Raw genomic sequence first — 17,345 nt, 5'->3', positions numbered from 1 at the left:
AAATGTCTAAAAGTCAATTTGGCAATGTATCCAAAAGTGTTGGCCTGCATTCCTATTCGATACAACAAATAAAATGATGAACCAACAGTGGGTAATGTAATTAGGACAATGCTACACGAACAAAAGGGTGGACAACTCCAAGTTCTCGCGATATTTTGACATTAAAATATCGCAAGAACTTGGGATGTTTTTGAATTAATTTTTCATCTTTACCCACCTATTTTCAAACCCACCCTCTCTCTCAAAACCACCATTTCTCTTAAACCCACTCCTATCTCTCCCCCCTGACTGCACTCTCACCCTGCAATTAAAACACAAAACAAAACACAATAAAAATTTTATATTTTTTTCTTTATTTAGGTGAGAGGTTTATACTCGTCAGTGTACGAGTGCAGTTGTAGTCCAAATTTAAATTTATACTTTCTGGATGAGTTCAGGTCGTCCACTAAGAGATTTATTTATGGCAAAAGAAAAAGAATGTCACACATACGCACACACATTTAGATGGATTGATAATAAGATTTTTTATGATTTTTTTTTTAGATAACAAATACTATAAAATAAAGCAAGGCAAAAGTTGAAATAAATATTGAACGTGAGAATATGAAATTGGATAGTACTTGAGTTAAGACAATTTTAGTGCCAACCGGTTGATTCCCAAATTTTAACAGAAAAGATTAGCAGCTTTAATTTAATTTCAGATATGAGGGTTTGTTATTAAATGCAATTAGAGATGATGATAGTTCTAGTTTAAGCAATCCCCATACATGATATGTTGGATTCTAATTTAAGAAACTACCATAAATCCAATTGCAATTAATACACAAAACAACTAAATTAATCATCCGGGTTTGAGTATGATAGCGTTTCCAATTCTAGTAACTCTCATGCGTGACATGAAAGCTCTAAGTTAGGTTTACGCTCCAATCCAAACCTAATGATTTCTCAATAATTAAGACACACTCATACTGAAATTTAAATTAATGTTACTCATTTAAAGCGCAGCTTTCTTTGGGAATCATTGGCGTTGGACACTATCCTTGCCTTAACCCAAGATTAGATTTAGCTACTCATTTCCATTTGAAAGTTAATTGACAAGAATTTAAACGACGTAATTTAAATAGCATAATTTAAATGACATGAATTAAAATAGCAGAAACTAACTGGCTATTTAGGCGGTGGATAATTAAAAGACAAGACTTAAAATTACAGAAATTTAAAGGCATAAACTAACTGGCCATTTAGGTAATAAATAATAAAGTAACAATAAATGACATAAGAATTTAAAAGAAGAAAGAAAGGACGTAAGATCACAAGAGAACACAATAGAGAAAATAAGAAAGAACAAAATCAATTCTCAAAGAGAGAATTCTAAGGAAACAACTAAACTTTGATTCAAGAATAATAATCACACTTACAAATGCAATCAAGTGAGCTATTTATAGGCCACAAGATGCAATACAAACCACACAATTTTAATTATCAACTAGACATAATTATATCTAATGGGCACTCACACACTTAAAGTTAAATGGATTTTAGCTAAAATACATACTTAATAAAGCACTCATAAAGTTAAATGGATTTTAGCTATAATACACACCTAATAGTTAAATAGGTTTTAGCTAAAAAAACACACATAATAAAGCACTCATATTAAAAAAAATAAAAATAGATTTCTATAATTGGGTTTTTGATCTTCATTAGGATTAAAAATAATGCTTGAGCCTTCTCCAAATGATATCTTCCATGTGTTGCTCAAATTAGGCCTTAATTCTTCATGTACTTGAATTCTTCATGCCTACAAAAAAATAATAATTTAATGTTATTAATAAATTATATTATATATATATGTATTACACATGGCACATATATATATTAGATTATATTATATATATATTACATGCACGCATATAATGATGTATATATATTATATATAATTTTATATATTATTATTATTATTTTTAAATTTTACTTTAGAACTTCATTTCATTCATTTTTCAATTTAAACTTGCATATAACCATAAAATATATATTAATATATAATTTAAGCCATTTTTAAGATCAAAAGAAATGTGTAATTATAACATAATTTTTACAAAATTAACCACTAATCACCCCCTGCCCCCCCCTCCCCCACTCTCTCAAAACCACCATCTCTTAAACCCACTCTTTCTCTCAAGCCCATCCTCGCGAGTTGCAGCATCTACCATCACCCCACCCTTACCCCACCACCGCGATGAGCACCATCATCACCCCTATCCAATCAAGCACAATCCGTCATCGCCCCCCACTGCAAGCACCATCTACCGTCGCCCCTCTCTCTGCCGGTTACATTACCTCACCCCCACCAAGTCTCCCCCACCACCGGCCATAGATCGTCGTCTCCCTCACCATACTGTTGCTCAAATCGCCATCGCCAACCGCTTGCATCGTCTCACCCCCACCCACTATCGCCCCTCCCTCGACCGCGAGCAACTGCAGCCCAATTTCACCCATTCTCTCTCTCTCTCTCTCTCTCTCTCTCTCTCTCTCTCTCTCTCAGCCTTAAGAGAGGAATGCGCCACTACTACTCGCACTGTTGTTGCCCACCCCCATACCAACGCTCGGACCGCCACCATCGGCCCCTCGCCACCACTACACTGCACCATTTATCCCCTACACCCAGCCGACCTCGACCTTGAGAGAGAAACCCACCACCTTCGTCACCAGTCATCTCCCCCACCAACCCCGCTTGCATCACCATCTCCCTTGCCAACGCCGTCACACCCACCCCACCAGCCATAGAAACCCTTGATTGAATGATCTTTGTTTTGTTTCTTTTTTTTTATTTAAGAAAAATCTAATTTTAATACAAAATAAGAGATGGTTTTAAGATATAATTGGTACTGTTGCAGTGAGTTGGTATTTAAGGTGATCCTAAATAAGAAAATAAATTATTTAATTGCTTGTGTGATCTTATTATATATTAATATTAACATTTTTAATGGCAATCATCAAGATTGCTATCGTTATATCTGACTACAAAATAATAAGAAAAAGATTGTTGTTATATTTGATTGTAAAATAATAAGAAAATATATCTAATTATATTGGATTTGATCTTAGAAATTCTAAGTTTACTCCAATCTTATTTTACAGAGATTTTTAACTCTATCAAAGAGTCAACACACAAGCCAAAAAAAGAATTTAACAAATGTTAAAATTTCATAAGTAAATGATTTAATTATTAACAAATGGCCTAAAATTTGATCTCTCTACAAAAAGCCAAAATTGAGGCCATGTCAATTTATAGGATGTGAACGAGGGAGGGGCGATGGTAGGGGAGGCGAGGCGGTGCGAGTGGTTGGTTGGGGTGGGGCAGGCGACCATGTGGGGGCGACTGTCAAATACACTTTGCAAAAACAATTTAAGCAATATTTTCTATCCCTGACTATCAAACATACAACTAAAATAAATTATGTTCATTTACAACTTAAAATAAATCATATTCTTTAATTCTTATTTCAACAACCAAATTACATAAAAAAATAACATAAGCAAATAGAAAAACTAAAGTAGAAAAAAGAATAATATATAAATATATATAAATGGTGTGGTGCAGTGGTGATGGGGGGCTGACAGTGGCGATCCGAGCGACAGTGTGGGGGGAGGGAAACGACAGTGTGAGCAACAGTGGCACTTTCCTTCCTCAAGCTGAGGGAAAGAGAGAGAGAGAGAATGGGTGAAGTTTGGGCGACAGTTTCTCACGGCGGAGGGGGGCCAAGGCGGTGCGATTGATAGTGTAGGGGGCAAACGCTATAACCCGCGGAGGTGATAGTTGCTCATAGCGGAGGGAAGGGCAACGACGGTTGGTGGTGATGCGGTGCGAGCGGCTACTAGGGGGCGATGGTCGTGCGAGCAGCGGTGTAGAGGGTAAACACTACAACCCTTGGGGGTGTGTTTGAGAGAGAGTGGGGGAATGTAACACCCCACTTCTCTGGAGCGTTAGGTAACGTAAGATTTTGGGGATATTTTTTTTTCCAATCAATAGAAACTCAACAGAAAACCGTTCCCCGAAGATCCCGTTACACCTTCTCAGTATATCAATTATGAACCATCAATAAACTAAGACAGGTTCATCATCTCAAATGCGGAAGCTAGATCGAAACCTTAACAAGTCATAACCGAAACCACTTTATTCATAATATAAAGTCAAACCAATGTTTTACATGATGTGCTCAAAATAAACAACATAACTGAAATGACATAATATAAAAACATCATCTAATCGTCGTCATTCCCCGACAATTGCCTTTCCCTTCGCACTGCTGCCTTCACCTGAAACGTTTGAATATTCCAGGGACATAGTTCAAATTAGATGATGAAACATCTAAGTGAGAGCTCAAAACACATTTTCATAAATGAATGCAAGACATGAAATAAATCAATACACCTGGTAAGCTCTAGCCCAAGAGAATCCCAAGCGCTTAACCTTACCACGGGAAAAGAGCAATCTCTCTAAAAGCTATACCACCATACTGACTCGACGACACTACGACACGATGCGATTCTAGCTTAAGTGGGTAAGCCAACATATCTCTCCAGATTATGTTTCCATTCTAAGCATCCGGGAACCACCATACAATCCCAATTCCAAAATTTCACATGGACCACCTAGTCATCATAGTGCAACTTTCCTGACCAAACGGCCTGGCACGAAAACCAAGGTGGCTATCCCGGTATACTCATCAGCACAAGATACCCCTGTTATTCTGTCACGCCCTTGGAGAATTACGGCTACACTATCCAGACAACATCTTAGGCTGACATTCCACATAAACAACACAATATGGACCACCTAGTCATCCCAGTGCAACTTCCCTAACCAAACGGTCCGACACGGAAATCAAGGAGGCTATCCTGACATGCACACAACATCAGATACCCCTATTATTTTGTCACTCCCTTGGGGAATTATGACTACACTATCCAGACAACATTTTAGGCTGACATTCCATACGAACTCACAAAATGCAAGACAATGCCACATTTCACAATTCAAAACATCATATAAACAACATTTTATAAAATGCAATGCACGAGTATAAAACGTTTAGGGACGAGCCTCTCTCATAAAAACCAACTGTTACCGGTTATCGTTTACATGCAACAAAACCATTTTGCATGAATTCACAATACCTATAGGTAGAATAAACACCAAGTTTTTAGGGTAAGACACCCGCAGTAAATCAAGTTTTGGGGGCAAACAACTCACGAGTTAAAACCAAGTTTTGTGATAGAATACTCACCTTGACATATTCGAATCACCTTGATTCTCGTGCACAACCTTGTTTTGCATCCCAAAACACAAGTACTCGTACTTGTACTCAACCTCAAGCCAAGACACTCCTAAAACACCATATTTAATTAAGGAAGCATTAAAATCTATTTTTCTCAATTTTTTCATAATTTCCTTTATTTTCTCCAAATTTTCACCTCGATAATTCCAAAATAATTATTTTCTCAACCATTTTCCCAAATATTTCAACATGATAAATCCTAAAATAAATTAATAAAAATTTTGGAATCAAAATTATCGAAAAGCCCCTGTTCACGTGCCCTCACGCGTTCAGCGCGTGGCTACGTGTGAAAGCTGGCGTGTGCAACCACATGCCACCGTCTTCCTCATTTTTTCTGCCGCCGACGGATGCTCCGATAGCCACGAAAAGGATACCCACTTAAAGCCCTTGTTGAATTGATCCTATTGGCACTGGTTTCAGGCCGAAAGGACATCAGAAAGTGCCCCAAAATGGCAGTTGCAGGTCCAATGAGGCAGTCCATTCGAGCTTTCCGGTCGAGCTCCAAAATAGATTCAAACGTACACCAAATGATCCCAAATTCTCCAGATATGATCCTTGATGCCTCGAGACCAAAAGCCCTCTATCCCTTGCCTTCAATTCTCACCAAAATGCAAGTAATTTGTGTGTAAAGATTCGACCGAACCCTTGCCCTTTTATAAGCAATTTTCGTCCAAAATTCGGCTAATCAGGGGCCAAGCCTTGGCCACCAAGCTTCCCCACGTCGTATACAACCTCCCCCAGCTCCTCCCCGGCCGTCCTATCGCCGAGATCGGCCTCCACGTGAGGTGGATTTGTGACGGTCGAATTCCATGGTGTGTTCACATTGTAACTTTCATTTATTACACTTTGACCCCCTGTTTTCTTCAAATGACTTTTCTACCCTTTCCATGACACCCCTGATCTATCCAACTGTACCACTAAGGCTCGCAAGATTAGTACTTCTCATTTCAGCCTAGAAATTTTCAAAAATCTCATTTTGACCTCCTTCGGGCAAAATTAGAAAATTACACTTAGGCCCGATTGACTATTTTGACCTTAAATCCTTTAGTTTCAACCCAAAATCGCTCAAGGGTTGTTCTATACATAAAATATTGGTCATTAGCACGCACTGTTGACTTTTTGGATGTTTCCTACATCGATTCAGTTTTATCAACCTAGTCGATAGTTGTACCGAAAATTGTTCCCGATCACATTTCTTTTACCACCTAAAATCATAACTTGTATTACTCGTCCTTACTATACCATTTTCCTTAATCATCTAGGGTTCGGGGTACTCCCTCTGGCTGATTCGGTCTCTTAAAACTGTGATAGTGTACCTTAAAGCCTCATTTTTTAAAAAATTCCATTTCTACCCTTCATTAAATATCGTTTAAAGCCTCAAATAATTCTTGGGTATTATAGGGAAAGATAGAGAGAGAGTGAGAGGTGAGGGTGAAAGAGAGAGTGCAAGGTGAGAGTGAAACAGAGAGTGTCTCTATCAAGGGTAAAGTAGTCTTTTACACTAAGGGTTAATATGGTAATTTTGATGGAGTTGTCCACCAAGTTGTCCAAACTTTTGTTCATGTAGCATTATCCATGTAATTATCATTAACATTCATTAAATAATTAAAGTTAATCTTATAATATTCATACATTACTTAAGGAGTGATAACTATTTTTTTAAAAAAAATAAAATTAAAAACTAACTTAATGGTGTTATTTTTGAAGAAAATTAACATATAATCAATCTATAAATAGAGGGGTACAAAAAAAAAAATTAAATAAAGCAATTCGAGTTCCCAATCAAAAGCAATTCTTAGGGCATGAACCATCAGTGTGCAATTAGCTCATTGATTGAAAATATCCATTTAACTGTAGTGGTTTTTTTGCATTAAAATAATGGTTGGAGGTTAGTATATATATATTTTGAAAATTTCTTTTATAAGTTGGTATCAAAGCTATGTAGTATTTCTACCTTATTTGTTGCTATAATTTTTAACATTGTCTATCTCATTATAGATTGTTTATGAATCTTTTGATTCTAAACATATATTAAGAGATTGGCATGTTATTTTGATATTTTTCCTTATGCAAACCTGATTGACTTAAAAAAAATGCACATATGTATAACGAGATTTGATTGGGGAAAATCTTTTATTTTTGTGAGAAATTGATGTGGAAGTCGATGGAAATTTTGATTGAGAGTATTTTGGCTTTGATTTCATTAGAAACAGAGGTTCAAAGGCGAAGAAATTAATAGGTTACACTAGTTGCAAATTCGGGTCAAGTTCGACCCGACTGGAGGTAGGGGATGGAAACAAATAATGGGATGATAGAATGCATATGGCCATGTGACGTGCCATAGGAGGAGTGTGTGATCCACGCACAACCCTAGGTAGCTCCCAACCTTGGTATTTAGTCACACCTAAAGTTTTTGGGGTCTCTGGTTCCATTTGTGAGGTCCATTTCTCCTAAAAAAAATCTCGAACTCTAGGTTTGGATAAATTCAACATAAAGTCGAGTCTGAAACTTGTTTTTCAACTTGTAAAATTTAAATTTTATGCAATTGCATGTATTATTTATCCTAATTCACATGTTTAATTATTAATGCATGCTTAAGTGAATTATTTGTTATTTTTGGTCAATTAATTCCCATCCCAACTTTTATGCATAATCAATGATATTAGCATGCATAATTTTTTTTATTGCTTATTTATTATATATGCATAATCTATTGAAAATTATTATGCATAAAATCGGCTAAATGTCATGTGATCAATATAATTTTGATTAATTAGAGAGTCGCAACATCTTTAATTAATTAAGATTATATATTGAGTTGCAAAAGTCACATAAAATTAAATGACATTAATTGCCAAATGTAAGACAATCAGGTTTAAATTGCTAAGTATGAACGATGTAAGCGATCTAATCACTTCAATATGATATTCATATGGACACAGATTAATTTCTACTAGTATCCATGGTTCAATTTTTGAATGTAAGATAGTGAAGGAATTGCTAAATGCTATTGATGAGCAATTTGAGTTTTTAGATTTAATGCACTTCTAGCACCCTAATGGCAAAGCTATCATCAATGAAACTTACCAGTGTTAAAGGTGTGCGTGAGCACATCATAAAGATGAGGGACATTGCGGCCCAACTAAAGTCTCTTAAGGTTGAGATATTGGAATCTTTCCAAGTACATTTTTATTTTGAATTCTCTTCCATATCAGTATGGTCCCTTCAAAATATCTTACAATACACATAAGGATGAATGGTCTATTAATGAATTTTTGACCATGTGTGTTCAAGAGGCCAGGAAAGGGGGCTGATTATGGAAATGGGAGAGAGTACACATATGATCACCACTACAAGAAACAAGATTTTTAGTAGAGGCCAGGGTCATCACTAAAAACCCAAAAAGTAGTCACTAAAAGTATTGACGGCCAGACAAACCGTCACAAGTCGACACTAATGCCCTCGTCACTAATGTAATTAGTGACGATAAAGTTGGTCGTCACTAAAGAAGATTTTTTTGTGGCATTTCCAGTTGTCACTAAAGTATCCATATTAGTGACGATTAAAGATGGTTGTCACTAAAAAGGCCACTTTTAGTTACAAACACAATATGGTCCTTACTATTGTTTTAAATTATCAGTGACAACACAAGATGACTCTCACTAAATTGTCGTCACTAAAACTTTTATTTTAGTGACGACCAGTCTTGGCCATCACTAAAGCCTTTCTCTTAGTGACGGCAATGGCTATCACAAATAAAATTATTTGTGATAACATGATCCACCTGTCACTAAAAGTGTATATTTTAGTGACAATTCTGGCCTTCACAAATGCTATATTCTTGTGACAAAATGTTTAGCCGTCACTAAAAGTGAATTTAGTGACAAGTTTGGCTTTCACAAATGTTATATTTTTTTGACAAAATGTTTGGCCGTCAGTAAAAGTGTAGATTTTAGTGACAAGTTTGGCCTTCACAAATGTTATATTTTTGTGACAAAATATTTGACCTTCACTAAAAGATTCTTTTTTTTTTTTTTTTGTGACAATTTCTGTTGGCCGTCACTAAAAGTGGTTTACCATTTCACATTATTTAGCCTATAACATGTACCATGTACACTTACTTTACGAATTTACAAACATCTGCTTTACAAAATGCTACAAACTATCACAATATATGAAATATATTGTTATACGATCATCAACAACCCAAAAGGCAAACATATATATATATATATATACACACACACACATTATCAACAATCAAAAGCTATAATTCAAAGTATCACTTTACAAAATCAATAAACCAACAAAATATAAAATATGTTAAACACTATTCATCAATCAAAACATGTCATATCAACCAAGCATCATAATTCATTACTAATGCTTTCTAATCTAACCTCCTCCATGAAGCTTTTTAGCAAGCTAAGAGTTTCTACTTGAGTTTGCTCTACTGTGCTTAATTTTTCTTTCAACTCTTTATTCTCTTGTCTTAGTGTTTCAATTGTTAAAGCCATTTGTAATTGAGAAGGAAGCTTGCCAAAGATTGAAGAAGGTGCAGGACCGAAACCATATCCACGAACTTGACCATGCCTTTCTTTGCCCATCACTTCAAGAAAAATCTGATTTTCATCAACGGGTTCAGAAGACTGCTCCTCAGCTCTTTGGGCTGCTATAGTTTGAATATTTTCCTATAAGAAAATGTTACACAAATAATTGTTACATATTGCACTTAAACAATATTAGAAAATAATTATTTTCCACAACTAAATAGTTAAGTTTGAGAACTTCAAGTGAGACAAAATTCATATCCAAATAGAATTAACAGAGTTACTAGTTCCCTTTGTTTTTCTCTAATGCTCATGGATGAATGTAATATGAGAACATTTTTAGTTGTTTTTTACCTTCTTGGATTGGGCCTTACAAGGAAGAACTTTAATTTTGATCCATAATATTGCTTTTACTTCTACAACATGCATAGTTGTGTAATTGTGAAATTTAATTGTGTGAAACATAAGAACTATTCATATTGTTGCTTACTTTTAGAGTTATCATTGTTTTAACAGATGAAAAGGGTAAGAAACAATGGCCAACTAAATTCGTCATTGGAGCCAAACCAAAGGCTAGTGTTAAGCAAAAATTTCAATTAACAAACTTAATATCTATGTTGGTCTTATTACAAAAGCCCAAAAACATCTTAATGCTGACTCTTTATATGTGGAGGGGGTTAACGTGGGTTAAGGACGACCTTAATCTGTTGTTAGTGGGCTTGTCATGTACATTTCTCTTGAAGACATGTAGATTTTCTATTTTCTACATATCTAGGTTTCTGTTGATTATGTTTTCTTGCTGCCTATTGTTTTTAGGTCTCTATTCTCTACATTTCTAGTTTGGTTTTGTATCTCTATATTTTTTATAATAAACAACTTGTAGCTTTTTTATCAAAATAAAAATGCATGCTCTCCAAAACCATTGTAAAGACAACCACATTTATAGGCTTTATTGATATTAGTGATATTATTTTTGGAAAAAATTAAAAACCATTATTGATAATAGTTTTGATTAATAAAAGTGTGTGAAATATTGTTAAAATGTGAACAATGAAAAATGATATAAATTCTTCAACTATAAATTTCATGTGACACTCCTACGATTTAGCAAAAAAAAACCCACCGCTCTATAAATTAATGTTAATAATAAGATCATAATTATTTTTATGATCAAGAACAACAACATAAACTTTAAAAGTAACTGAAATACTTATCACAATTTCTATAGACGTCAAATCAACCATTGACTCATCCTTCTTTTTGTGTGTCAAGTAAAACATTTCTACTTCTATTGGGTCATGTCCTAATTTTTTATCCTGGATTTAAGTAATTATCAATAAAAAGGTATTTCTAATTAATAGGTAAAAGAATACTACACAAAACGAGATGTATTGATAGAAATTAAAACATTGAAAATTTATACCTCTTCAGCTCTAACTCAAGCAAAACTTCTTGTACTAGTAGTTTTTCTCATCTTTAGCTTTGATTGATTGTCCTTATATTTCGAGTACATATGGAGTTGATGTTAAGTAATATGAAAAAATTAATTAATCAAATCAAAAATCTCATGACTTTCTTTACTTTATAAGTAAATAATAATAAATACAAATATAATAAAGTAAACACGTTGAAGTATAGTATACCTGAAACTCAGGTGAGCTCAACCAATGCACAAAATCTCTCCATTGCTCTCTCTCATTGTCTATTGGACCCACTTGGATTCTCTCTTCATCTGTGGTGTACACGTCGCAGTATTTGACCTTCAATCTATGCTTGTAGTTTGCAAACTTGTTTCTTATTTTTCTTATAATCCAATTTTTCCTATTTTCATTTTCCTCAAACTCAAATTTGTCCTATCAAAAAAAGAAATATATCTAAAAAAGAATTAAAAAATGACCATCTATTATAAATTTTGCCTATTGACCTTACCAGTACATATGAATACATTTTAGCTTTGTTGGCTTGAGGAACATCTTCCCACCTTTTGCAAGTTATTGGAGCATCCTCACACACTGCAACAATCTTCCCTAAGTAGCTTGCAAACACGTTCACATTTGGACCTATTATTTGGCTATAATTGTTAAACTCTAATGGCAATTTCTGATCAGCAGCTAAACTTATGAGTTTCCTATTTTTGGTATTCCCCCGAGTTCTTTTTCTTGAGATAGACCCTATTCATGTTAGAATAAATACAATGTAATTAACATAATTAGGAAAAAAATATACCAATATAAATTAGGTAAATACATTATAGATTAAGCTTAATTTTGACATGTACTTCTAACAGAAGAGTTTAAATGAGACAATGATGGAGGAATTGAACTTGATGACATAGACAGATTTTAATCAACGCTTAGAGAAATGTGTGCACTACTTATTAGCTACAAAATACATACACACAAATAAAAATTGCACTATCATGTTATTTTCATGGCATTGTTTTCTAAAAAAAGGCAATGATTTAATATTTTATTTTTCAATATGCAACATCACTTAAAAAATATTAAAAGTTTATTTAGAAATAAAAAAAGAATTTATATTATATTTAAAATTATTTTTGTATATTTGACAATTTATTAAATATTCACATCACATCAAATGGAACAATTTTCTAAATGTCTGATGTAGAATTTAGGCACATGACTACGTAGCTTGATAAGGACAAATAAATGGTGGCCACGTGACTACGTAGCTTGATAAGAACAAATAAATGGTGGCCATGAAATTAAAATATATGCCCTTGCAAAGAAAATATTTTATATTAGATATTTTAAAAAAATATTAAAAATTTTAAAAAAATGGTGATCACCCACCACCTAAAGAGAGTGATTAAATCTTATCACTCACAGGATACATATAGTACTAAGTATTAAAAATTTAAAAAAATAAGTGATCACCCACCACTCAGAAAGAGTGATTAAATCCTATTACTCACAGGATACATACCTCAAACAATACAGGTATCACAAATGCACACACAAGACGGAAAAGAGATTTAGTGATTTTAATGATAAAAATTAAATTATAGTAATTAATTTATTAAAAAATATTAAATTTAAAAACTAATAATATAATTCTCTTTAACTTTATGCGGGATTGTCGATATCAACGCACTATCCCTAATTTATCCGATTAACTTTTTAACTTTTTATTATGGCACACTTAATTAGCACGCCTTTATATGACACGTGTAGGCACGTGTCTTCACATGGTACATCCTAATGTCATGTCAAAGCAATTACCATTGTTTGATTGGAGTGTAGATTTGATGAAGAGGAATAGAGGCGGAGGTAGATGGGTGAGAATGAGTTTCAATTTTTTGACTTGGATTAAGAGCAACTATGGGTGGATGTTTCCCCCCTTTATGTTCCATGCCAAGAATTTAAATGATGGTTTTAACCACAACTACTCTATTTGGAGAAACCTTTTACCATTCTAACTTGACCCCTTGCTCTATGCTCTGGGAAGAAAATGGTAGGGCCAAGAGCAATTAAGTAGCATGGGATGCCCTTTGAGACAATAGAAAAGGAAGCATTCATGTGCTTCTCACACAAAGAAGTCCCTCTTATAGGGATCAAGGCGTACCCCAAAGCAGCAAAGGCCCCTTATTACAGCTAGAGATAGCACTAATTTTTTTAATTATATATTAATTATAAAATATTTTATTTTCATTCATTAATATCAAAAACTTGCATATATTTCTTAAAATCATTTGGTATCCTAATGCTTCATTGTTTAAGTAAAAAAATAAATATATATTAACTCTTCTTTTTATTTTTAAATCAATTAATTTATTCTAATTTATTTCATTATTTTTTATTTTATTATTAAAATTTTAATATAATTTTTTAAACAATTACCCACACAATTGGTAATAAACAAACACTACAATGTTATATAATAATTAACTATAAAATCGAAGATAAGATAAGGGAATGAGACATTAAAGTACCCAAAATATGACATCCAATCTATATATTAATAGCTTTACAAGAGATTAAACCATGAGATAATACAACTACTCAAAAAGTCAAACCATAAAATTAATTCACCCACATTGATAGCTTTGAATGTTGTCGATGCTCAATGCTGATAATGTTTGCTGAATACGATGGATTTAAGTTCATCGATATCATATGGGAATGGCCACTGACTACTGCTAGTTTCGACTAGATAAGGTTGTGAACTAACTTCTTGAAAATAAGGAAACGACACATTTTCTTCTTGGATGACTGGGTTTTCAAAATTCCAAATAGGGTTTGGATAATCTAGGAATGGCCACTAGCTGTTGCTAGTTTTGATTGGGTAAGGTTGTGACTAACTTATTGGAAATAAGGAAACGACACATTTTCTTCTTGGATGACTGAGTTTTCAAAATTTCAAACAGGGTTTGAATCTTCCATGAAGAAAGATCCATTGTCAGAATATGGGTTTGAATTAGTTTCTGGGTGAAATCAATTTTGAATATTAAGAGGGTTTGCATAAGAGTTTGCAAATAATAATTCTTTCAATAAAGCTAGATGAAATTGAAGATTGATGACCTATTGTTGGAGGGAAAAAATGTAGGATACATAGCCGTAAATAGGATCTTGAAGTTTAGCTTGGCTTTCATACAAAAGTGTAGCAGCAGCCCCATAACGATCACTTAGTAGAAGTTGGGCTAGGATCTTGGAGGCATTACTAGCACAAAAAATAGTATGGATAGCTGCAAAATCAGTAGGTCTTTCTTCATGGGAGAAGTAAGGGGTAAAGACGCACAATTGAATACATTTTCTTCTCAAGATTTTGCAGGCACCGCACAAAGAACCGGGTCCTGACATGATTTGAGTAGATTTAATTAGCTAGATCTAGGTACTGGGTAGATTTGGGTACTGGATCTGGGTACTGGGTGGCTACCGACGCGGGTCTAAGCGGCACCAACAACAGTGACAGGTGTGGATCTAGGTGGTTATCGACATGAGTCTAGGCAGCACTAACAGCGATGGTGGGCTTGGATCTATGTACTGAGTGGCTGCTGACGCGGGTTTGGGTGGCACTAACAGCGGTGGCGGGCGTGGATCTGGGTATTGGGTGGCTGCTAACGCCGGTCTGGATGGCACCAATAGCGGTGGCAGGCACGGATCTGGGTATTGGGTGGCTGCCGACGCAGGTCTGGGCAGCCCAACAGTGGTGGCGGGCATGGATCTGGGTACTGGGTGGCTGTTGACGTGGGTCTAGGCGGCTCAAACAGCGGTGGCGGGTGTGGATCTGGGTGGTTGCCGACACAGGTCTAGGTAACACCAACAGTGGTGGCAGGTGCGAATCTGGATACTGGGTGGCTGCCGATGCTGGTCAGAGAGTGGGAGAGAGAGAGCCGAGAGAGGAAGGTGAGTGAGAAAGAAAGAGCAAAGAGAAGAAAATTAAAAAAGAAAAATATTGACCAAGGGCACTATTGAGTGACTTATTTTTATTTTAACTTTTACTTTACTTGGACTTAAAACTAATTTAAGCCAAAAATTAATTATTATTTTATTTTTCTAGTGTTTCTTTTATAATAGCGGTGGCAGGAGCGGATCTCGGTACTGGGTGGCTGCCGACACAAGTCTTGGCGGCACCAACAGTGGCGACGGGCGTGGATCTTGGTACTGGGTTGCTGTCGATGTGGGTCTGGGCGGCACCAACAGCAGTGGTGAGTGTAGATTTGGGTGGTTGCTGACGCGGGTCTAGGCGACACCAACAACGATGGCGGGTGCGGATCTGGGTACTATGTGACTACCGATGCTAGTCAGAGAGTGGGGGAGAGAGAGAGTAGAGAGAGGAAGATGAGTGAGAAAGAGAAAGCAGAGAGAAGAAAATAAAAAATAAATAAATATTGACCAAAGGCACTATTGAGTGACTTATTTTTATTTTAACTTTTCCTTTACTTAGAGCCTAAAACTAATTTAAGCCAAAAATTAATTATTATTTTATTTTTTTATTTTTCTAGTGTTTCTTTTATAATTTATTAATATGTTTGTTAGGATATTTAATTAATATTGGGGCTAAAAATTTATGACAAAATATTATAATAAAATATTTTTTCCGTACATGTCTTTTATTTTTTTTATTATGACAAAATGTTTTGAATTTTTTTGGTCACCAGATTATTATTTTTTATGCCTAATATGATGTATTTTTATGAAAGATTAAATTTAATAAAATTATTTTTGTTAAAAGGTCTGACACAGACAATTCCAACACGTGGTTGTTGGGTTTAGTTGCAATTAAATAAATAATAATAATAATTGATAAATGATCAATTAATATTCAAAAGTGATTAAGATGAGATGGGTTTCATTCTAAAATAAAATTATCCTTAAGTAAAATAATTACAGAATTAAAATTCTAGTTCATCTTTATCTTTTAAACCTTATTAGATAAAGTTTTTTTCTCTATAGATAGAGAAAGAGGTCCCTACATAAGGTTTAAGAGGCACAGATGGGCCTTTTGTTGGGCCTGTAGTTATTGGGCCTTTTGTATTTTATCTATGGTGTAAGTGTATTTTGTTGGGCCTTCTAGTTTATTTTTGGTCTTTTTTATTTTTGATAGGTTTAGCCTTATCCCATGCTCCTATGCGGAGCCTTCATTTTTAATAAAATATAATTAAGGATAATGTTAAATACTTTCTTAAATGCAACTTGTTTTCTAAATTATTTTATTAATTAATAATAAATAAATTACATTTTAAGATATTTAATTAGCTATATAAATTATTTAAAAAATAAAATAAGATAAAAAAATATAGTGAGGTTTAATAACTTTCGTGGGGTAACACTTCAATAACACTTCCTAATGGCCTCACCTCTTGTAAATCCATTTTGATGTGGCCATGCTCAATCAAAAGGTCGAGGGATTTTTTCTAAGAAAAGGAATACATTTTTTTCTTCACATATAAGTGATTTTCTTGCAATTTCAAATGTTTTATATATTTCTTTAACGTGAAGTTATACATCACAATATCATCGAGATAGACCACTACGTGTCCAAGTAGTTTTGGAATACCTTACTTGAAAAGGTGCAAAAGGTGGCTGGGGAATGAGTTAAAATGCTCTTATTTGCATCTTAACTATTACACTCAAAATAATTATTTGCAATATCTTATAATCAATTTGAGTAATAACAATACATCTCGCTAAAAGTTGCATATTCAGTGATGACCATATCGAGTCATTACTAATGCTCCCCCATCTGTGATCGACGTTGCACGACACTCACTAAAGATTACGCATTCAGTGACAATCATATGGGGTCGTCACTAATGCTCCCCCATCTGTGACTGACGTTACGCGACCCTCACTAAAGGTTGCACATTTAGTGACGACCATATCGGGTTGACACTAATGCTCTCCCATCTGTGACCGATGTTGCGACACTCGCACTAAAGGTTGCACATTCAGTGACGACCATATGGGGTCGACACTAATGCTCCCCTATC

This window comes from Diospyros lotus, chromosome 4, assembly GCF_014633365.1.
Source record: "Diospyros lotus cultivar Yz01 chromosome 4, ASM1463336v1, whole genome shotgun sequence".
Lineage (NCBI taxonomy): Eukaryota > Viridiplantae > Streptophyta > Magnoliopsida > Ericales > Ebenaceae > Diospyros > Diospyros lotus.
This window is presented reverse-complemented; position numbering follows the sequence as displayed.